General features: G+C 43.4%; 1 protein-coding gene and 1 long non-coding RNA gene across 6 annotated transcripts in view; one reads left to right on the forward strand and one right to left on the reverse strand.

The window, feature by feature from the left end:
• Positions 1-9,653, forward strand: part of LOC126438139 (uncharacterized) — a 32,308-nt gene extending 22,655 nt beyond the window's left edge. Inside the window, exon 3 of the long non-coding RNA XR_007581018.1 lies at positions 9,545-9,653. This is a non-coding gene — a long non-coding RNA (uncharacterized LOC126438139). The remainder of the gene's footprint in view (positions 1-9,544) is intronic.
• Positions 1-26,582, reverse strand: part of LOC126438132 (uncharacterized) — a 1,198,954-nt gene that overhangs the window by 821,246 nt on the left and 351,126 nt on the right. The window lies entirely within an intron of this gene.

Here is a 26,582-nt window from a genome sequence, read left to right on the forward strand (position 1 = left end):
CAAGTGTGTGTACAAAATATCAAGCGGACTGGATCATATACTCACCATCCTACTTATTGTGCTCTAGTCTGAATGGCGTTTCGTGTGGTGAGCGGAATGCTTGCTGCTCTGGACTAAATCCAGCTTCTTCCCGGCCTACAGGTCTGAGTAGTGCTGGCCCTGCGGGCCGTATTGTGGAGTGTGCAGAACAGGTGTTCCTTGGGGCCAAAATTGGCACACTCCCGGCTAACATGCTTGAGAAGACTTGCTGCTCCACGCTATAGTCAGATCCTTTCAGGCCAACAGCCCAGACCAGTGCTTGGTCCTGAAGGGTGTTTTGTTTAGACAGCACAACACTTGCTGCTCTGGGCCAGTATAGTCACTCTTCTGTCCAGCAGAAATGCGTAGACTGTGAACAAAAAGGTTACATGTTATCAAGATGTACCCATATCGATAGGGGTAAAAAATATAAACAAGTGTGTGTACAAAATATCAAGCGGACTGGATCATATACTCACCATCCTACTTATTGTGCTCTAGTCTGAATGGCGTTTCGTGTGGTGAGCGGAATGCTTGCTGCTCTGGACTAAATCCAGCTTCTTCCCGGCCTACAGGTCTGAGTAGTGCTGGCCCTGCGGGCCGTATTGTGGAGTGTGCAGAACAGGTGGTCCTTGGGGCCAAAATTGGCACACTCCCGGCTAACATGCTTGAGAAGACTTGCTGCTCCACGCTATAGTCAGATCCTTTCAGGCCAACAGCCCAGACCAGTGCTTGGTCCTGAAGGGTGTTTTGTTTAGACAGCACAACACTTGCTGCTCTGGGCCAGTATAGTCACTCTTCTGTCCAGCAGAAATGCGTAGACTGTGAACAAAAAGGTTACATGTTATCAAGATGTACCCATATCGATAGGGGTAAAAAATATAAACAAGTGTGTGTACAAAATATCAAGCGGACTGGATCATATACTCACCATCCTACTTATTGTGCTCTAGTCTGAATGGCGTTTCGTGTGGTGAGCGGAATGCTTGCTGCTCTGGACTAAATCCAGCTTCTTCCCGGCCTACAGGTCTGAGTAGTGCTGGCCCTGCGGGCCGTATTGTGGAGTGTGCAGAACAGGTGTTCCTTGGGGCCAAAATTGGCACACTCCCGGCTAACATGCTTGAGAAGACTTGCTGCTCCACGCTATAGTCAGATCCTTTCAGGCCAACAGCCCAGACCAGTGCTTGGTCCTGTAGGGTGTTTTGTTTAGACAGCACAACACTTGCTGCTCTGGGCCAGTATAGTCACTCTTCTGTCCAGCAGGAATGCGTAGACTGTGAACAAAAAGGTTACATGTTATCAAGATATACCCGTATCGATAGGGGTAAAAAATATAAACAAGTGTGTGTACAAAATATCAAGCGGACTGGATCATATACTCACCATCCTACTTATTGTGCTCTAGTCTGAATGGCGTTTCGTGTGGTGAGCGGAATGCTTGCTGCTCTGGACTAAATCCAGCTTCTTCCCGGCCTACAGGTCTGAGTAGTGCTGGCCCTGCGGGCCGTATTGTGGAGTGTGCAGAACAGGTGTTCCTTGGGGCCAAAATTGGCACACTCCCGGCTAACATGCTTGAGAAGACTTGCTGCTCCACGCTATAGTCAGATCCTTTCAGGCCAACAGCCCAGACCAGTTCTTGGTCCTGAAGGGTGTTTTGTTTAGACAGCACAACACTGTCTGCTCTGGGCCAGTATAGTCACTCTTCTGTCCAGCAGGAATGCGTAGACTGTGAACAAAAAGGTTACATGTTATCAAGATGTACCCGTATCGATAGGGGTAAAAAATATAAACAAGTGTGTGTACAAAATATCAAGCGGACTGGATCATATACTCACCATCCTACTTATTGCGCTCTAGTCTGAATGGCGTTTCGTGTGGTGAGCGGAATGCTTGCTGCTCTGGACTAAATCCAGCTTCTTCGCGGCCTACAGGTCTGAGTAGTGCTGGCCCTGCGGGCCGTATTGTGGAGTGTGCAGAACAGGTGTTCCTTGGGGCCAAAATTGGCACACTCCCGGCTAACATGCTTGAGAAGACTTGCTGCTCCACGCTATAGTCAGATCCTTTCAGGCCAACAGCCCAGACCAGTGCTTGGTCCTGACGGGTGTTTTGTTTAGACAGCACAACACTCGCTGCTCTGGGCCAGTATAGTCACTCTTCTGTCCAGCAGAAATGCGTAGACTGTGAACAAAAAGGTTACATGTTATCAAGATGTACCCATATCGATAGGGGTAAAAAATATAAACAAGTGTGTGTACAAAATATCAAGCGGACTGGATCATATACTCACCATCCTACTTATTGTGCTCTAGTCTGAATGGCGTTTCGTGTGGTGAGCGGAATGCTTGCTGCTCTGGACTAAATCCAGCTTCTTCCCGGCCTACAGGTCTGAGTAGTGCTGGCCCTGCGGGCCGTATTGTGGAGTGTGCAGAACAGGTGGTCCTTGGGGCCAAAATTGGCACACTCCCGGCTAACATGCTTGAGAAGACTTGCTGCTCCACGCTATAGTCAGATCCTTTCAGGCCAACAGCCCAGACCAGTGCTTGGTCCTGAAGGGTGTTTTGTTTAGACAGCACAACACTTGCTGCTCTGGGCCAGTATAGTCACTCTTCTGTCCAGCAGGAATGCGTAGACTGTGAACAAAAAGGTTACATGTTATCAAGATGTACCCGTATCGATAGGGGTAAAAAATATAAACAAGTGTGTGTACAAAATATCAAGCAGACTGGATTATATACTTACCATCCTACTTAATGTGCTCTAGTCTGAATGGCGTTTCGTGTGGTGAGCGGAATGCTTGCTGCTCTGGACTAAATCCAGCTTCTTCCCGGCCTACAGGTCTGAGTAGTGCTGGCCCTGCGGGCCGTATTGTGGAGTGTGCAGAACAGGTGTTCCTTGGGGCCAAAATTGGCACACTCCCGGCTAACATGCTTGAGAAGACTTGCTGCTCCACGCTATAGTCAGATCCTTTCAGGCCAACAGCCCAGACCAGTGCTTGGTCCTGAAGGGTGTTTTGTTTAGACAGCACAACACTTGCTGCTCTGGGCCAGTATAGTCACTCTTCTGTCCAGCAGGAATGCGTAGACTGTGAACAAAAAGGTTACATGTTATCAAGATGTACCCATATCGATAGGGGTAAAAAATATAAACAAGTGTGTGTACAAAATATCAAGCAGACTGGATCATATACTCACCATCCTAGTTATTGTGCTCTAGCCTGAATGGCGTTTCGCGTGGTGAGCGGAATACTTGCTGCTCTGGACTAAATCCAGCTTCTTCCTGGCCTACAGGTCTGAGTTGTGCTGGCCCTGCGGGCCGTATTGTGGAGTGTGCAGAACAGGTGTTCTTTGGGGCCAAAATTGGCACACTCCCGGCTAACATGCTTGAGAAGGCTGCGAACAAAAGGGATAAAGTTTATCAAAATGTACCCAAATTGACAGAGCTAAAACAATATAAACAAGTTTATGAACGCAATATCACAGCAGTGTTGATTGTATACTAACCAGTCTACTTCTCATGCTCAACCTCCAGCGAGCAGAATGCTGGCTCCACTTCGGGCAAAACAAATTCCTGTATATCTGACATGCCTGAGTGCACTGTAAAGAAAAAGATTAACTTGCATGAAAATGCACCCTTGTTTACAAAGGTAAGAAATATAAACTGGTGTAAGAACACAATAAAATTTACAAAACTGATTAGTTAGCTGTGCAGTAAATTTAATCTCAACTGTTTACACCAAGAGAGCTGTAAGTTTACAGTGTAGAAAACATCAGGTAAAATGTTATTATGATCAAAACACAAATGTCGCGTGAGTATCTACAGCAAATAGCTTAGTTCTTGTGTTACATGCTGAGCAGTGGTGGAGCAATTTTGTAGTGTTTTGGAGAGTGGATAGTAAGCATTTTATCCATTGCTGTAAATTTTATTTTATTTTATGCTGGTTAAGACAGTCATACAGCCATCCAACACACCATACAAGCAGTTCTATCTTTGCAGCATAAGTTCAGAAAATTTTCATCCCTCGACTACACTATCTCACACACACACACACACACACTCACACACACACACACACACACACACATTAATTTCAGAGTTGCTGACTGCATAGGTCATCACAGTGGGTTTATTTTTTTTTTGAGGAATAACTGTCTTATTTCCATATTGTCTGCAATGAGGATGCTCGATAATAGGTTCAAGGCAATGACATCGGTATCAGGCAGAAGCGGTGAGATGGTGGAAGGTCTCTTGTATCCCACATACAGAATCTGATGAAGTAGTATGCATGTTCCGTATTTCCGTCGCTGGTAGGCAAACACGATGTGGTTAACGTCATCTCACACTCTGTATTGCGATATAGTGAGCCCACTCTCCTAGTTATGTAAACATGTGGTTTAAATTGTTATTGCTTGAATTTTAGAAGTGCCAACTCTTCATAAGCACCTTGCACTATAGTTCACCTAGTATACATGTGGAGTTGTCGTATATCCACTGCCTTATAAAAAAAGAGTGAAACTCCCAGAAACCATGGTCAGATAACAATGTAACTGCGTCTATGTTCACACAATCCATGCATTTAAAACTTCCTGACAGATTAAAACTGTGTGCCGGACGAAGACTCGAAGTCTTGAAGTTTCATATTATCGCACACTCCTCTGCAGAGTGAAAATCTCATTCGGAATCCACGTATTTCTAAAAAATTTGTGTAGCAATTCTCTAAGACAGAATGGCCACCAAACTGTGTTAGTGGTGTTCATGTTTGGTGTTGTACCAGAACTGGTAGGATATATAAGGAACGTGAACAGCTTCAAATGTTGAGTGGTCACTGTAAATGACATTGATATGCTGCGTACACATGAGAGACAGCATTACCAGCTCCTGACTGGACTGAAGGTAGCCTCACAATGGGCGTCCATTGGGTTGGATGGTCAAATAATGCAGTGTCAAGATGTCACATTGGTTTAAAATTGAACACACACACACACACACACACACACACACACACACACACACACACACACACACACACATGCGTAGGCTACTGTTTACACTACAACACAAATGGATCCATCTGGAGTGATGCCATGACTGGGAAGTACAGACTGCTCACGAATGGCTTTGCACTGAGTTCAGCAATAAATCGTTGTTCTACGTTACCCTGACGACTATGGTCAACGAGTGTGGTGGCGGCATGGGGAGTGGTCCCATTCATCCACTGGTTTGGATAGACACAATTTGTTTGCACCTGGTCTCATATTGAGAGGAGCTATCAGATATCATTTCAGGACATGGCTGGTAGAGATTAACTGAACTGTGATGGCACACTGGTTTGACATGGACATGCTGCACTATCATGCATTATCTCTCATGTGACAGTATCATGTTGCATTTTTTTAACAGCACAATGCCTATCTACACATGGACATATATCCTGTCTGCGTAACTGAGATACCCCTATGGCCTGCAAGATCCCTAGAACTATCTCTGATGGTGCATGATTTAGACCAGTTCGAACATCAACGTCGTCGTCATTCCTGTATCCAGAATATCAAGTTCGATTACAATTGTTGTGGGTTGGGATACCTCAGGAGAAACCCTTTCTAACCAATTTAGATCATGCATCCAGGCAGGAGGGATTTCAGCATCTTGCTGATAAATGAAGTAATTTTGACTCAGTGTGTTAATCACTGAAATAGCATCATGTATCCTCTCAACTCATGAAATTTCATTTTGTCTCCTCCGCCTTTTCTGGACATTTCTCTATTTTAGTCAAACAGTGCAACTTGGACTCCACTACAGCGATGTCCTCTGATAGAGGAAGATGTTATCCGTTTGTGTCTTAATGCTTCATTTTACTTCGATTACAGATGACATGTTCTGGATCTCATCGTACTCTTGACTGCTCCTGATAATCTCTTATTTCGCTAACCTCTCAACCATGTTAGTCCAATTAGGATGACTATTTATCCTACCTGCAAAAAGGGACAAAAATATTGTTTCGGGCCATTGGAGGAAGTGTATCTAAAACAGTAAATTTTATCAATGGTGTTAGTTCCTCTGTGATGAATATTTATAGAAAGGGAACTAACAAGAACTTATTTGGAAATGAAAGTATTTGCATGTGTAAATGCAATTGGCTTCTTTCAGCATCAATTGACAGTGAAAGTAACATTTCAGAAGACGTTTCTATCCTTACATCTTTTCATTTTGACAACTGACTTTTCATGAATATGAATTTTTCACTTTTATTCATTAATTACTTCTTCTTTTGAGACTGCCTTTGTTCTGCATCATGCACAGGGTTGGCAGTGTTTAGTACAGAACTGTCATGGGTAATTTTATGGGATGGCCGGATTACTTTCCTGCCACCACCCCATAACCCCCTCTCCCCCCTCCGGTATGGAATCAGTGTACCCCAGCTGCCTGCGATGAGAGTAAACCATGAAACAGTGCGAGCAAGAGCATCCTAAGACTTCGCCGTAAATATCTCAACTCTAGACAAAGGAGTGCACCTCTTGTGGGTTAATTTTAAGGGGTTGCCAGATTACTGGACTGGGTGCATGTATTGGTTCAGTACAGAATTGTGTCATAAAACTGTTGACCCAGTCCTGACACAAGCTAGCTAGTCCACAGCTGATGTAACTGGTCCTTGATATCCTGGATAGTTTCACTGGGATTGAGATGGCGTACGAGATGATGTCTCATATATTCTAGTGGGTACAGAGCTAATAACTAAACATAACACAGAGAGCTGATGGGGACGCATGTTGCATGTGGACGATCGTTGTCCTCTTGAAAAATGGCGCCATGATACTGTCTCATAGAAGGCACCATATGAAAATGCAGGATGTAAGTGACATACTATTGTGCTGTCAGAGTTCCCTTGGTCATTACCAGCCATGACCGGAAGTGATACCCGATTTTTCCCTACACTGGAAGAATCATACAGTAATACTCCAAATGCAGCCTTTTGTGTTGTAGTGTTAATGCCAGCCCACACATGGCATAGTAATCCCCTAGTCTGGCTGCTGGTTGTCTCTGACCAATGTTGCAGGATGACACAGAATGTAGAGGGAGTCCATTAACTGTTCTCAGATAGCAGACAAGGATATCTAAGGGTTACAATATGTTTCGTGCACAATAAGGAGAATCTCCCTTGTGGTGTAATCATAAGTGTTTCATTGGAATCATGATGATGAGTATGCCTGCCCTCATATTCCCTGCCATGCAGGATTAGCCGAGCGGTCTAAGGCACTGCAGTCATGGACTGTGTGGCTGGTCCTGGTGGAGGTGGGAGTCCTCCCTCGGGCATGGGTGTGTGTGTTTCTCCTTAGGATAAGTTAGGTTAAGTAGTGTGTAAGCTTAGGGACAGATGACCTTAGCAGTTAAGTCCCATAAGATTTCACACACATTTTATTCACATTCATATTCCCTTGCAGTCCACCACCGGGCCACTGTCACATCTGAATGTTTCAAAAACTTACACCTGCCATGAGGACTCTTTGAATCTCTGTCAGGCGCTATAACTCCGTTTCACATCAGTTCACAGAGTCTCTGTGCCCTTCACAGTCATCACTTAATGTTGACACTGTTTTGCCTCTTATAATTTTACCAGGCCTAGTAACAACACTAAATATGAACAACAGTAATGCAAGTATGTATGTACGGTGTCTGTTCTTTCTAACATATCCAAAAGAACAGACACCTCAAAATAATATCTTCTGTGGGGATGCACTTACTTGTCTGAATACTTGTGCGACTCATGTGATGGGTGATAATGGACAGAGGACACTACATCTGTAGTGTGTGGCATGTAGGAATTTGGGCAGGGCAGGAGCTGTGCTCAGGTGCCTTAAGTGATTAAAGGAACTGCTATAGAGAAGTGAAGCATCCGGATTCGAGTTCTGGTCCAACACAAATTTTCACATGTCGCCATTGGATTTAATACAATGCCTGTATGTAGCTATGTCTGTAAGATTTCTAACACTAGGGCACTCTGGTGGGCCATTCTACCAGTCACAGAGAACTGCCACTCTAATCGTTTACTTACCATCGATGGTGTACAGGTATACAAAGTCACACTTGACATCCAGCCAAGTCTTCTGGGTGCTTCATTAATTAATTTATTTATTTTCAGGCAATATAATTTGTAGTCAGTTTGGAAGTGATTTTGTTAAATATGTGCTTTGTCAACTATCTGTCGACCTAACTGTTGATATCGCAGTGGAAGAGTACTGCATTAAGATTCTACAGTTTGATGGAATGGTAGATATCACTGTCTTCCCAACTCCTTTGTCGCACCCGCCCTGCTCCGCCCCCCCCCCCCCCTTTTTCTGTGCCCTCTTCCTCTATTGGCTTCCCCCTCCCCCTTATTTGCCCCCCCCCCCCCGACCGCCACCACTCCATACCCATATGCCATTGTACTCTATAGTGCAGCATTTTCCATGAGTGTTCAGTGTTGTACGTCCCCTTTTTAAAGTGTTGTGAACAGAAACCAGACTGTCACCATGTTTTTTAATTGTGCCTGTCTGTTTCCTAAGCGTTTTTAATCAACCTCACTGACCTCTTTGCTTTTTATTTTTCTTCACAACTTTTTTGCCATGTACAAGTTTTAAACAGTCACCATTTTATCACCTCTTTATACTGTTATATCATCTAATTATGTTTTTTAAATTTATCTGTAGGCTGCAGAGCGGCGTATTATGCTGCTGCCAGCCTGCCCCCCTTCTGGGGGGGGGGGGGGGAGGAATCAAAATACTATAAAGGAATAAATAAATAAAGAAAGAAAGAAAGGTAGACATCTCGCAGGAAATGAATTTTTATCTTAAGAACCAGTTTCGAAATGGGTGTTCAATGTTGCGAATGTAGAAGCGAAATGCCCTAAGGAGAAACTTCAAAAGTGCATTTAAAAAGCTCAAAGTCAGTTCACAGGTCTCTCAGCAAAGATGAATTTCTGTAGGTTAGCCATGGATCAATCACTACTCCCTGGAGAAAAAAAAGTGAACTTAAAACCGTAGTTTTGCGAAAATGGTGAATACCGTTTTGCTAATGATTGAAGTGGCAGAACTTCATTAAGATTGGCACAAAAATCATATGCTACTTAATGTGGGGCGGTTGACTATACTTTTGCTATCGCATTAACCAAAGCTCGTTTCTGATTTAATTCACTATGTGCTTGGGTCAAAACCGGAGCACAAAAAAAGAACCTGCGACAATTTTATCATCTGCCGAATAAGTTCTTTACTCAGACAGAGGTATCGAGGAAACCTCATCAGAAGCGCTTATTCGGCACAGAAAAGTGTAAGAATCTATCTAACCTTCACAGCTCCATGAAGCCAACTAGAGTTCTGAGACCTATAGCTATATACGATCATAGACTTTGGATGAAACTTCTGAAGTTCCTCAAAACGGTTTCCATAATTTTTGCATTCGCTGGCAAAATTCTGCAGACTGAAGCAAAGGCTAGGTCACAGGATTGGGTCTAAACAGTACAGTGCTTGCCTCACATGAACGTTTGTGACTTTTCCAGGGTGTGGTACAGGTGTGCAGGAAGTAGCGGCGCCTACTAAATTGCATACAAGAAGTTGCCCCACTTACCAGCGACAAGGCTCAGGGTGTCCACGGACATCTCTCTTGCAACACCCTCCTCTGCTGCTGCTGCTGCTGCTGGTGGTGGTGGTGGTGGTGGTGCAGCAGGTGGCCCAGACCAATCTTCGTTCTTCGCTACCCGTTCATCAGACTTGCTGCAAGGACGAGAAACATGCTTCAGTATATGACCAGACTGCTCATTGACTAACGTTTCTACAACTTCCACTACTATGGACACCCTGGTAATAAAAAAGAGAGTCATGCTCATTAGATTAGCACAGCTAACGAAAGCTCTTAGTGCTCTGCCTAATTTTGAAGAATGTCTTTGGCCTAGCTTGTTCTCAGACTAGTTTCCCTAAGGTTCTTCCACTCTAGTTCTAGGACTGTTTGCTAGCGTTATATCTTGACGAACCATTCCTTAACAGTGGTCGGAATTTTTAACGCTTGCCTTCCAGATTACTTGTGTTGACACATGCTATTGAAGAAAAAAGTGAGTCACATGTGTGGCCTAGGATTTAGATGAAGTGGCGTTTGGACTGAGAGCTGTGTACGTGTGGGACTCAATTTATTTTGTTTAACATCAACAGACTAGAAATACAGTTTCCTTAAGTAAGATATTTCTGTAGCCTATAAAGATCCCAACACTGGGCTCCAAACAACCAATAAAAAGTATCTTCCATCAAATAACCTTACCTTAGGACAATCGTACACAGCTAACAATGACAAAAATTTACAATGCTTGGCACATAACGAGTAATTATATGTGAGACAACTTCAGTAGCAAAAGACAGAATATAAAAACACACTATTACCTAACTAGGATCATAACACAAAACTGCGTATTTGTTTACTACCAACACTGTCACCATATAATACCACAACGAACTACACATTATGCTCTGTAAAAGTTCATTTGCACAGCAGCTCTCTCAACAAGAGAGTTATGTTCACAGCATAATTTAAGCTGACATTTTAGGATCAAAACAATTAATCACACTCACATCATGTAGTTAACAAGCTAAAGTGCTCTCACTCACTGCACACACACACACACTTCTATGTGCAATCAATAACCAACCACACCTTGTCACACAACAACCACAGACTTGCAAGTGGAACGCTTTTGCTATCAGATGTACCCAATGTACAGCTAGTATACCACACGATACACTGTACCAACCACAAAGTCACCAGCATGCAACTGTCAGCTGCAAAAGTTCTCAGTTAGTGCTCCTCTTGATATGCCGAAGCCAGGTTCTCTGCCTCAACTGGGATCACTGTCCATCTGGCTGTGAACAGGCACCAACCACTCCACCAAGTTGTTGTGTCCACACAGCGGCCATGCCCCTCACAGACTGTAGTGACATTCAGGTGACAGAAGTGTAGTGCATCAAATTCTTGAGTTCCTCAGGAACAATTCTGCCCAGAACCTGCACATTCGTCTCCATGCAGCTGCTCAGGTCCACCCCACGGTATGGACACATTGGCCACCATGACATTTTGGCCGCCGGTTCTTCGCTGTAGGCTTATTCGCCTCATAAAAATTGGTGATTGTGCTGGAAGACATTGCTGGTTCCTCTAGTTGCAGCTGACTCATTATACCACCATACATGCTCGATACTAGCTCGACCACAGTGGCACTCACAGCAGTCACATATCTGGGCTGTCTGCCATCTTGGGTCCACAGAATGACACTCCATTCAAACTTACTCTCTGGACACAGCAAAATAAATCATACCACTCGTCTTGGCACCCATGGTTGGGATACACTGAACAGAAGAGCATACATGGCATAGGATCTGTGATATCAGTACATATGTCACCATTTAGCCAATGTTGTGAGGACACAGCACCGATTCAAAAAAAATCACTACCTCTACAGCCTTTCGTCGACATGTGAACACTGTATTTATACTGTAATTTGTTATTGTCAACTGTCGTGGCTTGTGACTGTGGATTGATGGATAATAATGCAGCGACTATTAGCCATTTTAATGCTGGACGACAGCATCCTGCCAACAGCCATATCGCCATATCCCTGTGGCAGACAATTCATCGCTCCACATGTGTACCTACACTCGCTGCACAAAACAAGCACCGAAATTGCTGTGGGCACAAGAAAAATGTTATGGTTCTATGTCCCCTTGATGCTAAGAGTGCTGCAGGTTGGGCACAAGGCTGGATTGGGAAAGGATGGGGATGGACAGGTAAGGAAACTGGTTGCTTTCTTTCTGAGGGAATCATCTAGAAATTTACCGTAAGCTATTTAGGGACATCACAGAAACCCCAAGACAGGTTTGTGAGGGATGGAGCTGGAACTTCTGTATTGTCAAACGCAAGTCCAGTGTCTGACCACAGCACCACCTCGCTCAGTCCCAACTATCTTATCAAGAGGTGTGAAGTGTACTCTGAATTGCCGACAGTGGTCGAAGTGTTGGAGATCGGAAGAATATTTGCCCTATAAGCTTGGAAAATACACATCAGGAGTAATGTGTCACGATATAAGTTGGTGCACGCCAATGGCAGTGATCAAATTCATTCAAGCCACATGTTCAGTACGCAGGATGAAAAGAGGTGTTTGATGCACTACTATCATCTTCTCCCGGCCATCAGTACCTTAACCTACTGTTTGATTATAAGTGCGTAAATCTGTTTCACCACCTTTAGCGCCCAGTGTTGACTTGTAGTTTCAGGAGTCCAATTCATTACTTTTGTCAGTTAAGTGTGAATGCTTTGAGGAACACTCCCCACACATGAGGCCACTTGTGTAAGTTTTCATATCATATGACACTGGTCCTATTAAGTACACCTGGGAGAGCATCGAGCGAGATGTCTATGTCTTGGAGATAACTCCAGCTGATCTACTCCAGTTGTGGTAGCAGTTCGACTTCGCAGAATCTTCTCTCTGTTAGACGAAGCATTGTTTTTAAAGATACAATGACACTCCATCCAGCAGTGGGCGGGAGGACCACAGGGCAGGTAGAGATCTGTATAGCTCATTTCCACGTAGGAGCTTTTCATTCCAAATAAAACTGTATGACGTATTTGTGTTTCTCTGGAAAATAAACCGGGGCCAAAAAGACAAAAAGTTGTTAATAATTTTATAAATGTTGCCTATACAGACGTTACATACATGAAGATTCAGAGAATTTGGACACGCCTTTGGAACCAGCCTCTGCGGCTGTAGCTATGAACAGGATGTGTAGGCGTTCAGTCTATGACTTTTCCGTATAATTCCTAATGATACGAGATGTTTCCATAGGTTTCCATCAGACTGATGTTCAGACAGAGTCTTGCATACTCTCTGGTCACCAGACTATATGTCTGCGCCCTGGTTTCAATGCCCAGGCATTCTGCAGAGACATGTTGAATTACTGGGTACAAAAGTGTCAGTTGTGGTTCGTTGGTCATATTGTGACATCATGTTTATTGCCCTCTGGTTTGATACTGGAGAAGAAGGAGTTAGCTGTGATATCTGCTGTCACTTCCTCTTTCACCATCAAGGACACAAAGTCACCTCTACACTCTACACAGCTTCATTACAACCCTCTGCACTAGACAAATTCATATGATACAGCACTTGTATATACACAAGGATTGCTGCAAATGTATGTGAAGAAGATATCCCTTCCCAGTAGTGGCCTAAACCACATTCTGGAGTCCTGAAGCCTACATCATCCTGGGACATATCATCATTTCTTTGACATCTGGTACAGTCAGGGATTTGGGGCCCCAGAGTAAGTCCACATACTCGTTTAATTTTGATGATGAAAGGAATGTAATCAAAAGGAATGTACTTTACCTGTGACCAGGCAAAGTACTTAGAAATATCTATGGATAATGTAAAGTAAAAGTAAAAAGCTAAAATGGGTCTTACCGATCCAGGACGATACAGGTCCACCAGAGGAACCTGAAACATGAGAAGTTTAAATATTAGACTGTATACTGCAGTAAACGCAAGACAGTCAGAGTGTGTTACAGTGCATGCGACAAGGGTTTCCGTGTCACTGTCTGTATGAGCAGGCTGTGTGGCCAGCCTTGTTCTGGTACGGCCCTGCTATCTGCTTCTGCTGTCTGCCGTCTGTGTTATGAGGAGCTCCTGCAGCAAAGAGGCTGCCACCTCTCTTGTCAGCGCCTGTTCATACACTGGGAAGGACTTCCACACCTCCAACTGTTTTGTCAAGTACAAAACTCAAACCACTCTTCCAGCTGTACCTTAACCATCGTCCCTTCCGATTTATAAACGTTTACATATTTTAAGGGCTTTTAGTAATTAACAGAAGATTTGAAAATGAAAGTAAAATTTAATTGTAAAAGCTGTAGAAGTTGGCCTATATGTGAGACACGTTAATACTACGCATGAGAAAAATCTAAAACAGTTCAGCATACTGTATATTTGTATATTTAAGCACCTACCTACATCCTAAGATACCTATGGCAAAATAATTAACATTTATGTAGATCTCGTTTCCCCAGGGTTGTGTCTTATGTGACTTGTTCATCTCTCCCAGACAAACGTTATTTTAAATAAATTTTTGTCAGTAACCTCGTAGGAACCAGTTTGGGAAAAGATTTGATCTTGGAGACAGATATTTATTTTATTCAAGGTAACAATCAAGCCACAGCAGTCAGTGGGACTTAGGTTAAGTGTCTTTATTTCTTTATTCAACAGTTTTTGTAGGAACAGTTCCCCTTAGCATCTGATACTTCGCCACATGTGAAATGAATCCCAGTCAGTATCTCTTTTTCCGATGCGTGGAAATAAATAAGGGAGATTGATTATTTGGACAGCGCTTTCAGGGATGCGCAATATCAACGATCCTTCCATTGTTGCTTCAAGGAAGGAAGACTATAGACTGAAGTTTGGTCGACTGAACGATATTTAGAGTCGGAACACTTTCTTCACCAAACAGAAAAGAAGAGGTAAACTATCATTGTTTGCTAGAACCTTAACCCTCTATTCACCTCAAATGACATCCGACATATATATCTATATAACTGCTCTCCAATTCACACTGAAGTGCTTGACAGATGGTTCATCGAACCTCCTTCACACTATTTCTCTACCGTTCCACTCACTAAGAGCACATGGTAAAAACGAACATTTCAATCTTTCTGTGCAAGCTCTGACGTCCTTATTTTATTACAATGATCATTTCTCCCTATGAATGTGGGTGTTCACAAAATATTCTCGCACTTGTAGCAGAACACAGTATATTGAAATGTCATGGGAAATTTTCACTGCAATGAAAAATGCTATTGTTTTACTGGTTGTCACCCCAACTCAAAAATAGTAGGCCAAGAGCCGTGTCTGTGCATTTTGTTAGTGTGGATTGCCTGCATCAGAGGCTAGTAGGCACTCAGGATCAACCTGTTGTACTGACAGGTCATTAGCCTAGTGTTTTACTAACATGATCCTTCCTTTTGATTGACAGTTCCTTAACAGATTGTTCCCCACCTCTCCCTCTCCTCCCCTCTGAGCCCTCAGGAAACCTCCAACCCACCCCCTCCCCTCACTGAGACAGGTACACTTGCAGCTCTGAGTTATTTGAATAGTCCCCTCTCATTCTTCTCAATATCATTGACTACTTAGTTAAACCGATCAATTAGTCCTACCTCTCTGGTAAACATCCCCATCCCTCCAGCCCCCCCCCCTCCCCACCCTTCCCCTACCGGAAAATTGGTGGCTCTGCGATGGAGAGGAAGGACCTCATAACAGGAAATTCAAGGGTATATTGTTTATTTATAAAAAAATCAGTTTGTGCGGTTGGATTTCTCTCGTTCGTTGTTCTCTGCTGTTAGGAAAGATGCAGGCCGTGCAAGAAGTAATCACATTGAAACTTCCTGGCAGATTAAAACTGTGTGCCGGACCGAGACTCGAACTCCCGAGTTCGAGTCTCGGTCCGGCACACAGTTTTAATCTACCAGGAAGTTTCGTATCAGCGCACACTCCACTGCAGAGTGAAAATCTCATTCTGGAGTAATCACATTGATTGATTTACTTTTTTTATTCCGATTGTGCGAGGAATGTCATCATCAAACACTTATGACACGTAATTATACTGGTAAAAATCTTTCAAACACGAACCATGTGCTGTCTACTGGACTGCACACAACGCCACCACACACACTGCCAGGAGTCAGGGTGTACTGGCAGCCCCACAAAGCAACGATGTGGCTATCAGCTGCCGGGCCATGTGCAGGTGTCTGTTTAGGTCCCACAAGCATGAGATGGTGGCAGCCCTCTTATACTTGACACATGAGAAATCCCTGTCGAAGCAATTGCTTTCCTACCCACCATGGCTGACGCATAGCTCTCATAGGTGCGGCTCACCCTTGCAGGTGCAGCTAAAAGGCTGACAGTGTTATACTGACGTCACATGTCTATGTAAATAACAGCCAAGTCTCCCTCTGTTTATGAAAATATCCCAGAATAACACAAGTTGCATTCTTTCTACCGATCCTAATGGGACAGCCTGTTCATCATGTGTTACGCTGCCCTGCCTTCAAAATACGTCTCAGACATGGTAAACGTTCTCACCACTAAAAGCCTTCATTACGGCTGTGCGTAGTTGCGAAAACTCCGTTTATTATAAACGCATTCTTGTTGTTTGGGAAGAGAGCACTGTCTAAGCAAAGATGGGAAATTCAGAACAATTTCACAAACAGAATTCGAAGCTCTGACCTACAGTGGAGTTGTCCTAACGCCACAATCCTGCCAGGGATGGATGGTATGCTTCATCCTGTCTTTGAACACTTGAACAAACAAGACATCACATTACTCTCAGAACTTTAAGTAGATACCTTGCCCCCATCTTGTTTGAACCAGTCTGTAGAGGCTAGTGTGTCCCAGCACAAAGGAATTCTTGTGAATGAATGGAGCATTCTGGTTAGCTCTTCCTGAATTCAACCGCCAAATTACTGCCGGTGTGGCAGCACTGTTTGCCATTCTCTTCTGCAGACGAGACTTTCAGTGGCAAACCTGTTTTGTACAGGGCGCCATATTGCATTGACAGCTAAATTCTTCATATAGGTACGAAAAGGGGCTCACTATACTTTCAGCTACCTAGTTTCAACTACTTTTCAAGGTCATCAGCTACCCACTTTCCACATCTGAAATACATGCCCATGGATCATTGTATTTAGGAGATATCTTTGGATTTTTGGTAGATTAGCGAACAAGAGAAGCAGATATTCTTGTACCAAATCTTCATTCACTTTAGCATACACTTTTAGATACAGAAAACAACTCTTTCCTTATTTTTATTAGATGTAGTTTTAATGGTGTCCAATTTGATTTTTAATTATTAAGTTAAATCCACATCTGAATTTCCCATCTGTTCTTTGACAGTGCTCTCTTCCCAAATAACAAGAATGCTTTTATGATAAATGATTTTTTCGCAACCATGCACAGACATGATGAAGGCTTTCAGCGGTGAGAATGTTTACCATTTCTGAGATATTTGTTGAAGGCAGTACATCGTAACACGTGACGAATGGGCTATCCTGTAAGGATCTCTAGGAACAATGCAACCTGTGTTGTTCTGGGATATTTTCGTAAAAGTTTTCTGAATACATTGCATCAGATTTCTAGAGTATATCCAGAGGGAGACTTGGGTGTTATTTACATAGACGTGTGACGTCAGTGTAACACTGACAACCTGTTAGCTGCATCTGTGAGGGTGAGCCTCTATGCAAACATCTCGATCGGTACTGGACCTGCAGCTAAGAAAGCCATGCATCAGCTTTGGTGGCTAGGAGAACACTTGTTTCGCCGCGTTTGCAGGGGCTGCCAGTGCACCCTGACTGCTGGCAGTGCGTGCGGTGGCATTCTGCGTGGTCCAGTGGATGGTTCATGCTTCGCGATTGAAAAATTTTTACCAGTGTAATTACATGTCGTAAGTGTTTCATGACAGTATTCCTTGCATGATTGGAAAAAAAATGAGGAAAGCATTTGATGAAATACTTCCTACAAGACCTGCATCTTCCCAAACAGCAGAGAACAATGAGCAAGAGAAATCCAACCCCGCAAACAGAATTTCTTATAAATAAAGAATATACCCTTGAATTTCCTGTTATGAGATCGTTTCTCTCTGCCGCAGAGCCATCAATTTCCAGCTGTGGGTGGAGCAGGGAGAGGGGGAAGGAGGGATGTGGGGGTTTACCAGAGGGGGAGAGGTTAATTAATTGATCAGTTTAATTAAGTAGTCAGTCAATTGATAAGAATGAGAGGAGGCTATTCGAATAACTGGGAGCTAGAAGTGTACCTGCATCAGCGAGCTTCAAATGGCTCTGAGCACTATGCGACTTAACTTCTGAGGTCATCAGTCGCCTAGAACTTAGAACGAATGAAACCCAACTAACCTAAGGACATCACACAATCCATGCCCGAGGCAGGATTCGAACCTGCGACCGTAGCGGTCGCTCGGCTCAAGACTGTAGCGCCTAGAACTGCACGGCCACTCTGGCCGGCCGAGGGGGAGGGGATGGGTTGGGGGTTTCCTGAGGGTTTTTGGGGAGGACTCGGTGGAGCTGCCGGGAAACAATAGGTTAAGGGCCTGTGAATCAAAAGGAAGGATCCTGTTAGCAGAACAGTAGGTTAGTGACCTGTTAGTCATAGGAGAACAATCAGTTTGCCCCTGAGTGCATCCTTGCCCCTGATTTAGACAAACCACATTAACCAAATGCACTGACGCCACCCTTCTCCTACTACTCTCGAATATCATATCCATGACACTCTCTCCCCTACTTTGCGATAGTACGAAATGAGGTTCCCTTGTTTTGACTTTTCCAATATCCTCCATCAGTGCTATCTAGTACGGATCCAATACTGCAAAGCAATATTCGTACAGGGGTGGACAGGTGCAGTGTATGCAGCCTCTTTACTAGACCTGTTTCGTCTTCCAAGTGTTCTGCCCAGAAAACACAGTTTTTGGTTTGCCTTCCCCACTACATTGTCTATATGATCATTCCAATTTAAGTTTTTCATAATTGCATTTCCTAGACCCGTAGTTGAATTCACAGTAACATCGTGCATCCAAAATTTAACAGATTCATTTTGGTAGTCATGTGGATGACCTCACACTTTTCTTTATTTAGGATCAATTGCCACTTTTTTCAGCATACAGATATCTTGTATAAATCACTTTGCAAATAGTTTTGTTCCTTTGATTACTTTACTTGACGTTAAATGAAGCACAATCTGCAAACAATCTAAGAGGGCTGCTGAGATCGTCTCTTAATCCTTTTATATAGATAGGGAACAGCAGATGGCCTGTAAGACCTCCTTGGGTGATCCCAGATATCACTTCTGTTTTACTCGATCACTTTCCATCAATTACTACGAATTGTGATATTTGTGATAGTAAATGATGAATCCAGTCACAGAACAGATACGACACTCTACAGGCACGCAATTTGTTTAAAAACAGCTTGTGAGGAACTGTGTCAAAAGCCATTTGGGAATCTAGGAATATAGAAACAACATGAGGCTCCCTGTCAATAGCACTCACTATTTCGCGAGAATAAAGATCTAGTTGTGCTTGTCAAGAATGGTATTTCCTGCATCTGTTCTGACAGATCGTTTTACTCGAGGTAATTCATAATGTTGGAACGAAAATTAAGTGAAATATCGTGTGGCTAGGGCCTCCTGTCGGGAAGACTGGTCGCCTGGTGCAAGTATTTTGATTTGACGCCACTTCAGCGACTTGTGCGTCGATAGGGATGATGTGATGATGAAGACAACACAACACCCAGGCCCTGAGTGGAGAAAATCTCGTACCCAGCAGGGAATCGAGCCCGGGCCCCTTTGCACAGCATTCGGCCGCACTGGCCACTATTTTTTTTCGTTATCTTATTTTGTTCTGTATTGTTCGTTGAATTTGTTCGTGGCGGACGTACGATGACACTCGTTCAGCTTGTTCGTTGATCCGTTCACTCAGTTTTTTTATTACAGAGGGTAGGTAAACGCTCTGACCGAACATGCTGAGCTACCATACCGGCGTCCACTCAGCTACCGAGGCGGATTTTCGAATGCAGTACATGTTATAAAATCCTACTTCAAATCAACGTCAGTGATACAGGTCTGTAGTTCGTCGGATTACTCCTACTTCTTTCCTGTGACCTGAGCAACTTTCCATCTTTTAGGCACGGATCTTTCGTGCAGCGAGCGGATGTATATGATAGTGAAGTACGGAGCTTTTATACACTACTGGCCATTAAAAATGCTACACCAAGAAGAAATGCAGATGATAAACGGGTATTCATTGGACACATATATTATACTAGAACTGACATGTGATTACATTTTCACGCAATTTGGGTGCATAGATCCTGAGAAATCAGTACCCAGAACAACCACCTCTGGCAGTAATAACGGCCTTGATACGCCTGGGCATTGAGTCAATCAGAGCTTGGATGGCGTGTACAGGTACAGCTGCCCATGCAGCTTCAACTCGATACCACAGTTCATCAAGAGTAGTGACTGGCGTATTGTGGCGAGCCAGTTGCTCGGCCACCATTGACGAGCCGTTTTCAAATGGTGAGAGATCTGCAGAATGTGCTGGCGAGGGCAGCAGTCGAACATTTCCTGTATCCAGAAAGGCCCGTACAGGACCTGCAACATGCGGTCGTGCATTATCCTGCTGAAATGTTGGGTTTCTCAGGGATCGAATGAAGAGTAGAGCCAAGGGTCGTAGCACATCTGAAATGTAACGTCCACTGTTGAAAGTGCCGTAAATGCGAACAAGAGGTGACCGAGACGTGTAACCAATAGCACCCCATGCCATCACGCCGGGTGATACGCCAGTATGGCGATGACAAATACAAGCTTCCAATGTGCATTCACCGCGATGTCGCCAAACGCGGATGCCACCATCATGAGGTTGTAAACAGAACTTAGATTCATCCGAAAAAATGACGTTTTGCCATTCGTGCACCCAGGTTCGTAGTTGAGTACACCATCGCAGGCGCTCCTGTCTGTGATGCAGCGTCAAGGGTAACCGCAGTCATGGTCTCCGAGCTGATAGTCCATGCTGCTGCAAAAGTCGTCGGACTGTTTGTTGCAGATGGTTGTTGTCTTGCAAACGTCCCCATCTGTTGACTCAGGGATCGAGACGTGGCTGCACGATCCGTTACAGCCATCCGTATAAGATGCCTGTCATCTCGGCTGCTAGTGATCTAGTGATACGAGGCCGTTGGAATCCAGCACGGCGTTCCGTATTACCCTGCTGAACCCACCGATTCCATATTCTGCTAATAGTCATTGGATCTCGAGCAACGCAAGCAGCAATGTCGCGGTACGATAAACCGCAATCGCGATAGGCTACGATCCGACCTTTATCAAAGTCGGAAACGTGATGGTACGCATTTCTCCTCCTTACACGAGGCATCACAACAACGTTTCACCAGGCAACGCCGGTCAGCTGCTGTTTGTGTATGAGAAATCGGTTTGAAACTTTCCTCATGTCAGCACGTTGTAGGTGTCGCCACCGGCGCAAACCTTGTGTGAATGCTCTGAGAAGCTAATCATTTGCATATCACAGCATCTTCTTCGTGTCGATTAAATTTCGCGTCTGTAGCACGTCATCTTCGTGGTGTAGCAATTTTAATGGCCAGTAGTGTATCAGCATATCCCGGAGGTAATCTAAATAGTATATAATCTGGACCGGAAGGCTTGCCTTTATTAAATGAATTGAGTAGCTACGCCACTTGTTCGCTACTCATGTTGGCAGCAGGTCTTGAGTGAAATTCTGGAATTTTTACTTTGTCTTCTTTGGGGAAGGAATATCGGGGAACCATGTATAGTAACTCCGCTTTAGTGGCGCTGTCGCCGGTAACATTACAATCGCTATCGCGAAGTGGAAGTATTGATTGTGTCTTTAAGCTGGTGTGCTTAACGTATGACCAGAATCTCTTTGGATTTTTTGCCATATTTTGAAGCAGAGTTTCGTTGTGGAAACTATTAATATCGTCTCCAAGTCCGCGATAAATTCCGAGCTTCAGTAAAATTTCGTCAATCTCGAGGATTTTTCGGTTAATGAAACTCAAGTCTGCATAGCGAGACGCGGTTTCCAATGCTCGTCTCCCTAAACACGAACGACAGGTAGTGTAATCGATTCTTCTCTATTTTATGGAAAACTGAGACTGTGTATGTGAACTGGCATCACTAGTTGCTTATCTGAATCTGTATATGGTTAAATTAAATTACGCGTAGAAAATTAATCAGGAATAGAAGGGAATGAAAAATTGTAACCACTTAGAAACGTTTGACAACTTCTAAAATAAGAATGTGTGTTTCGAAAAAAGAGCTTAATATTGCAGTTAAGTGTTCCCTCCCAATTCTGGAAACAAGACGGGATGATGAACGAAAACGTTGATACAAGCTATGTACTTAGCTAATGTAGATGGCTTGCCTGATGTCAAATTATGACCCTCGCTCTTGAGCAAATCGGGTTCTCTCTTCCCAAGCGTGGACTACTGAGGGTCGTACATCACAAGCTCCGCGTGCTGGTGTGCCTTGGCACCGAAAAAGGATCCCACTCGCAGAGGATAGTGAGTGCCCTATACAGAGGTGACAGACAATGACGTGGTTTTGTCTGAGTGTCTGCAAACAGCCGCACTAGAAGATTATATAACTGATGGCTGACTAGTCCCTCAGAGCCATGTACTCCTCTTGCCGAAGAGGCATGACTTGCGTTTCTGCAGAGAATGTAGACGAACTTCACACTGTGCCACAGTAGCTATCCTGGGAAAGATACTGTCTGATCTTCGTTTATCAGGAGTTTCCGTTATGCTGTTATCAATACAATTGAAACCTCGGTTTGAAAGCTAGTCTAAAAAATATAACCATCAAACAATTTTGTTTTTCGTCACAGCTATACACTATTCCAATTTCCTATTTTTTTCTTTGTTATTTTTTTTTTCGTCAAACGAAAGTCATGGTTTCTTGTGGCGTCCCCCCATGAATTCCTCTTCTCTTCCAGCCTCTTCATCCCAGAATAGCACTTGCACCATATCTCCTCAATTATTTGCTGGATTTATTACACACTCTGTCTTCCTCTACGTTTAACCCTCTACACCTCCCCCTGGTAACAGGGAAGTTACTCCCTGATGCCTCAACACATGTCCTGTCATTTGGTCCCTTGATGGTGTCAGTGTTTTCCATGTGTTGTTTTCTTCACTGATTCTGGAGAAAATCAGTTCATTCCGTATCTAATCAGTTCATTTAATTTTCAACACCGTTCTATAATGAGCCGTATGGGCACGATCTTCAGTCGATTAGCCCCTCGTCGAGTATCTTTGTCCGGATAACTTTGGAGATACGCGGCTTGCGCCATCGGTGGGGACAGAAGCTGCGAAGCAGGAAGGTTTTGGGCAGTGTGTATGTGTGGTGTGTGGAGCGAGTTGGCCGGGATCGCGAGGGGTTTGGAGTTCTGGATGGAGCACGAGAGAACGTATCGGCTCCTGTGAAAGCACCGAGTCTTATTTTGACTGTCGTTTATCAACTGCGCTGCGAAGCGGTTTCTGTCCGGTTCGACGCTAGTGAAGGCGGTCCGGTGTCTTGGACGCTAAAGGGGTGGAAGGACGGCAACCATCCCGTTCAAGATAAGTAACTTCCATATTTGTCCTTACCTCTGACTCCTCCCCTTTCCCCCCCCCCCCCCCCCCCCACTTTCCCTGTCCTGTGGACTTTATGCTACCACCACTCATAATTAATAACAGCTGTATAAAAGTAATTTGGTCCAAAACTGCTCAGTGAATTTTGGCTTATCGTAGATACCTACTGAGCGTCCGTTAATTTTTTTAAAGTTCTGTGTTTTGTTGTCTATTAAACGACAGTGAGTTCATAATTTATAGTAGTTGTTTAGTAATCATTTACTTAAAATATGATCAGTGAATTTTCGTTAACAGTAGCTGCCTATTCAGTGATTGTTAACTGGTTTAAAATCCTGTTCCTTGTGTGTGTTCAGAAAGACAGTGGGTTATAATTAATAACAGCTGTTTATAAGTCATTTGCTTAAGATCTGATCAGTGAATTTTGGCCAACTGTAGCTGTTTATCCAGTGACTGTTAACTATTTTTAAAATTCTGCATTTGCTGTCTGCTGAATGACAGTGGATTCATAATTAATAACAGCTGATTAAAAATCATTTGCTTAAAATCTGATAAGAAAATTATAGTTAACTGTATGTAACTATTCATTGACTGTTAATTGTTTATAAAATTCTGTATCCTTGCCCTCTACTGAGCGACAGGGGGTACATATTTGCTGCTGTACTTAAAAAAACTGCTGAGTGAATTTTGATAACTGTAGTTAGTTTTGCCGGCCGGAGTGTCCGTGCGGTTCTGGGCGCTACAGTCTGGGACCGGGCGACCGCTACGGTCGCAGGTTCGAATCCTGCCTCGGACATGGATGTGTGTGATCTCCATAGGTTAGTTAGGTTTAATTAGTTCTAAGTTCTAGGCGACTGATGACCGTAGAAGTGAAGTCGCATAGTGCTCAGAGCCATTTTTTTGTAGTTAGTTGTTTTAAAATTCTGTACTTTTGGCGTATAGTTAATGACTGGTGGCTCGTAATTGGTGGCATTTTTCTAAAGCCTCCTCAGTCAATTTTGTTGTTGATTGTGTTTTTAAACTTGTTTGACTTTAATAAAAGAAAGTTATGTATTAAAGATGATGAACGCTGAAGCAGTTATATGGGGTCCCCATCCTTCCATTACGGTGATCCGATCCCAAATCTTCCCAGCCGAATTCCTAGTTATCATTCGTACAGTCTCAGAAATGCCTTCCCCACAATAACGCTGATGTTTGATATTAACAGGCTTCTCTTGGACAGGATTACCCTCTTCGTCTGTGTTGGCCTGCTTTCCATGCCTTGTTTGCTTCGTCCATTATGTGTGGTTTTGCTTCCAAGGTAGAAGAAATCCTTAACTTAGTTTACTACGTGGTCTCAATTTTGATGTTAGATTAGTCACTAAACTCATTTCTGCCACTCCACATTACGTTCGTCTTTCTTCGTTTCACACTCAATCTGCATTCTGTAATCAATTGACTGTGTCTCAAATTAAACAGATCCCTTAATTCTTTGTCGCTTTCACTGAGTATAACAACGCCATAAGCGAATCTCGCCACTGATATTCTCTCAACCTGAATTTTAATCTCACTCTTGAAACTTTCTCTTACTACTGTCATTGCTTCTTCGGTGTATAAATTATCGCCATTACTGTCTAACTGCCTTAGTGTGTAACAAGACCTGTCATTTGAATTACCTCAAATCGACTGTACAAATCCGTAACTATTACACCACATAATTGAATAGGACGTCATACAAATTCAGTAACCAGTAAAGCTGAAATTTCTTGCTGGTTGATAACCAAACTAATGTTAGTTATGTATAGCTTGTTTTTAATTTATGTAATCTAGAAAGTGGAAGAAGAATTTTGAAGTGGGCCATATCCAGTTCTTTCTTTTATGTTTCTAACTGCATCCAAGAATGCACAAGCCATCAACAAGATATATAAACACAACGAAACAACTTTCGCTTTCAGAATTCTTAAAAAAAAAAGTGCAAGGGCGTTTCTGTCACCAGATAGCGCAAGGCACCGTCAGAAAGTGGACCGACAGCCCATAGAGTAACTATGGCACTTGCCGACTACATTATACTCAAGGCAAGTCTGCAAAATTTAGCAGCATCTACGGTTTTCTGTCTGCGAGAATTTTTGCAGTGTTCTTTTAAGAAGTCCGTGTGTTGTTTCTTGAAACCATTTGTTACATGGATGATGGATGTTTTTGGTGTCATAAGAAAAGGAAGGAATGTTAGAATTTAACGTCCCGCTAACAATGAGGTCGCTGGGAAAGGAGCACACGCTTAGGTGCGAAAAGGAAATCGGCCGTACCGTTTGCAAAGGAACAGCCCCGGCATTTGTCTGTAGCGATTGTAGAGATTTAGAAAAATCACGAAAAACCTAAACCTGGATGGCGGGACGTGTATTTGAGCTGTCGTTCTTCTGGGTGCGAATCCAGTCCGTTAATAACTACGCCACCGTGTTCGATGATGTCGGACACTTATGGTTTAATAACATGATACGATAGGAGACGCGTACGTACAATCTGACATGCAGATGCTAAAAACAACGGCGTGTTGAAAAGTAATGCCTCCGAATATTTTATTATGTCTCAGTATCCATTGAGGTATTACGTGTCAACTTTCCCGCTTTGCTGACACTGTTAACAACATGGTCTCTCGTTGGAAGGAATATGTTAGTCACTAGGGTGGCTATCTTGACAAACAGGTATGTAGACATGAAGGTAGGGATTGAAAGGGTTGCAAAAGAAACGTAAAAAAACAATCGGAAGTGTACAAAAAAACTAAGAAATATGGTTCGTTCGCTAAGGAGGTGTACCTATTAATCAGCTACTCCGAAGAACGTTACAGAATTCTAGTTCTTCTTATCAGTTTAGGTGGGAGGACAGGACACATATAAAAATTTAACAGGTTTTGCACATTAAATTCATTGCTTCCCAGAACAGAGGGTAGTGTACTATCGAGACAAATTTGTGCTCTTCTTCTGGATACACAATGGAATCAATCAAACCATTGAATCCTATCCATAACGAAGACGACCATGCGTTATGAAGCAGGCCTTGTTCACAGTCTTGTTAGTTCCATTCCTTTCCCTCAGAGTGATTGGAATGGTGTCCACCACTTCCTCGTAATAAAGCTTTACCTGACGTAACTCTTTTATTTCTATCCCCAAGCACTCATTCACGCCTTGGCATATAGAAGCTCTTTTAAGGGTGTGAGATGGTAGCATGTAACGTAGTGAAACACTGCAGTACCACATTACCCTCACTGGTATTCCTGACTGCACTGTCTGGGTTCTCATAAATAACTGATACTTGTTTCCAGTGATGCTGGATCCCAAAATGTCTCATTGCCACTCCATAATCCATGAAGGCATGTCAAGATGATGTTTGGA

This window comes from Schistocerca serialis, unplaced genomic scaffold (assembly GCF_023864345.2).
Source record: "Schistocerca serialis cubense isolate TAMUIC-IGC-003099 unplaced genomic scaffold, iqSchSeri2.2 HiC_scaffold_1261, whole genome shotgun sequence".
Taxonomy (NCBI): Eukaryota; Metazoa; Arthropoda; class Insecta; order Orthoptera; family Acrididae; genus Schistocerca; species Schistocerca serialis.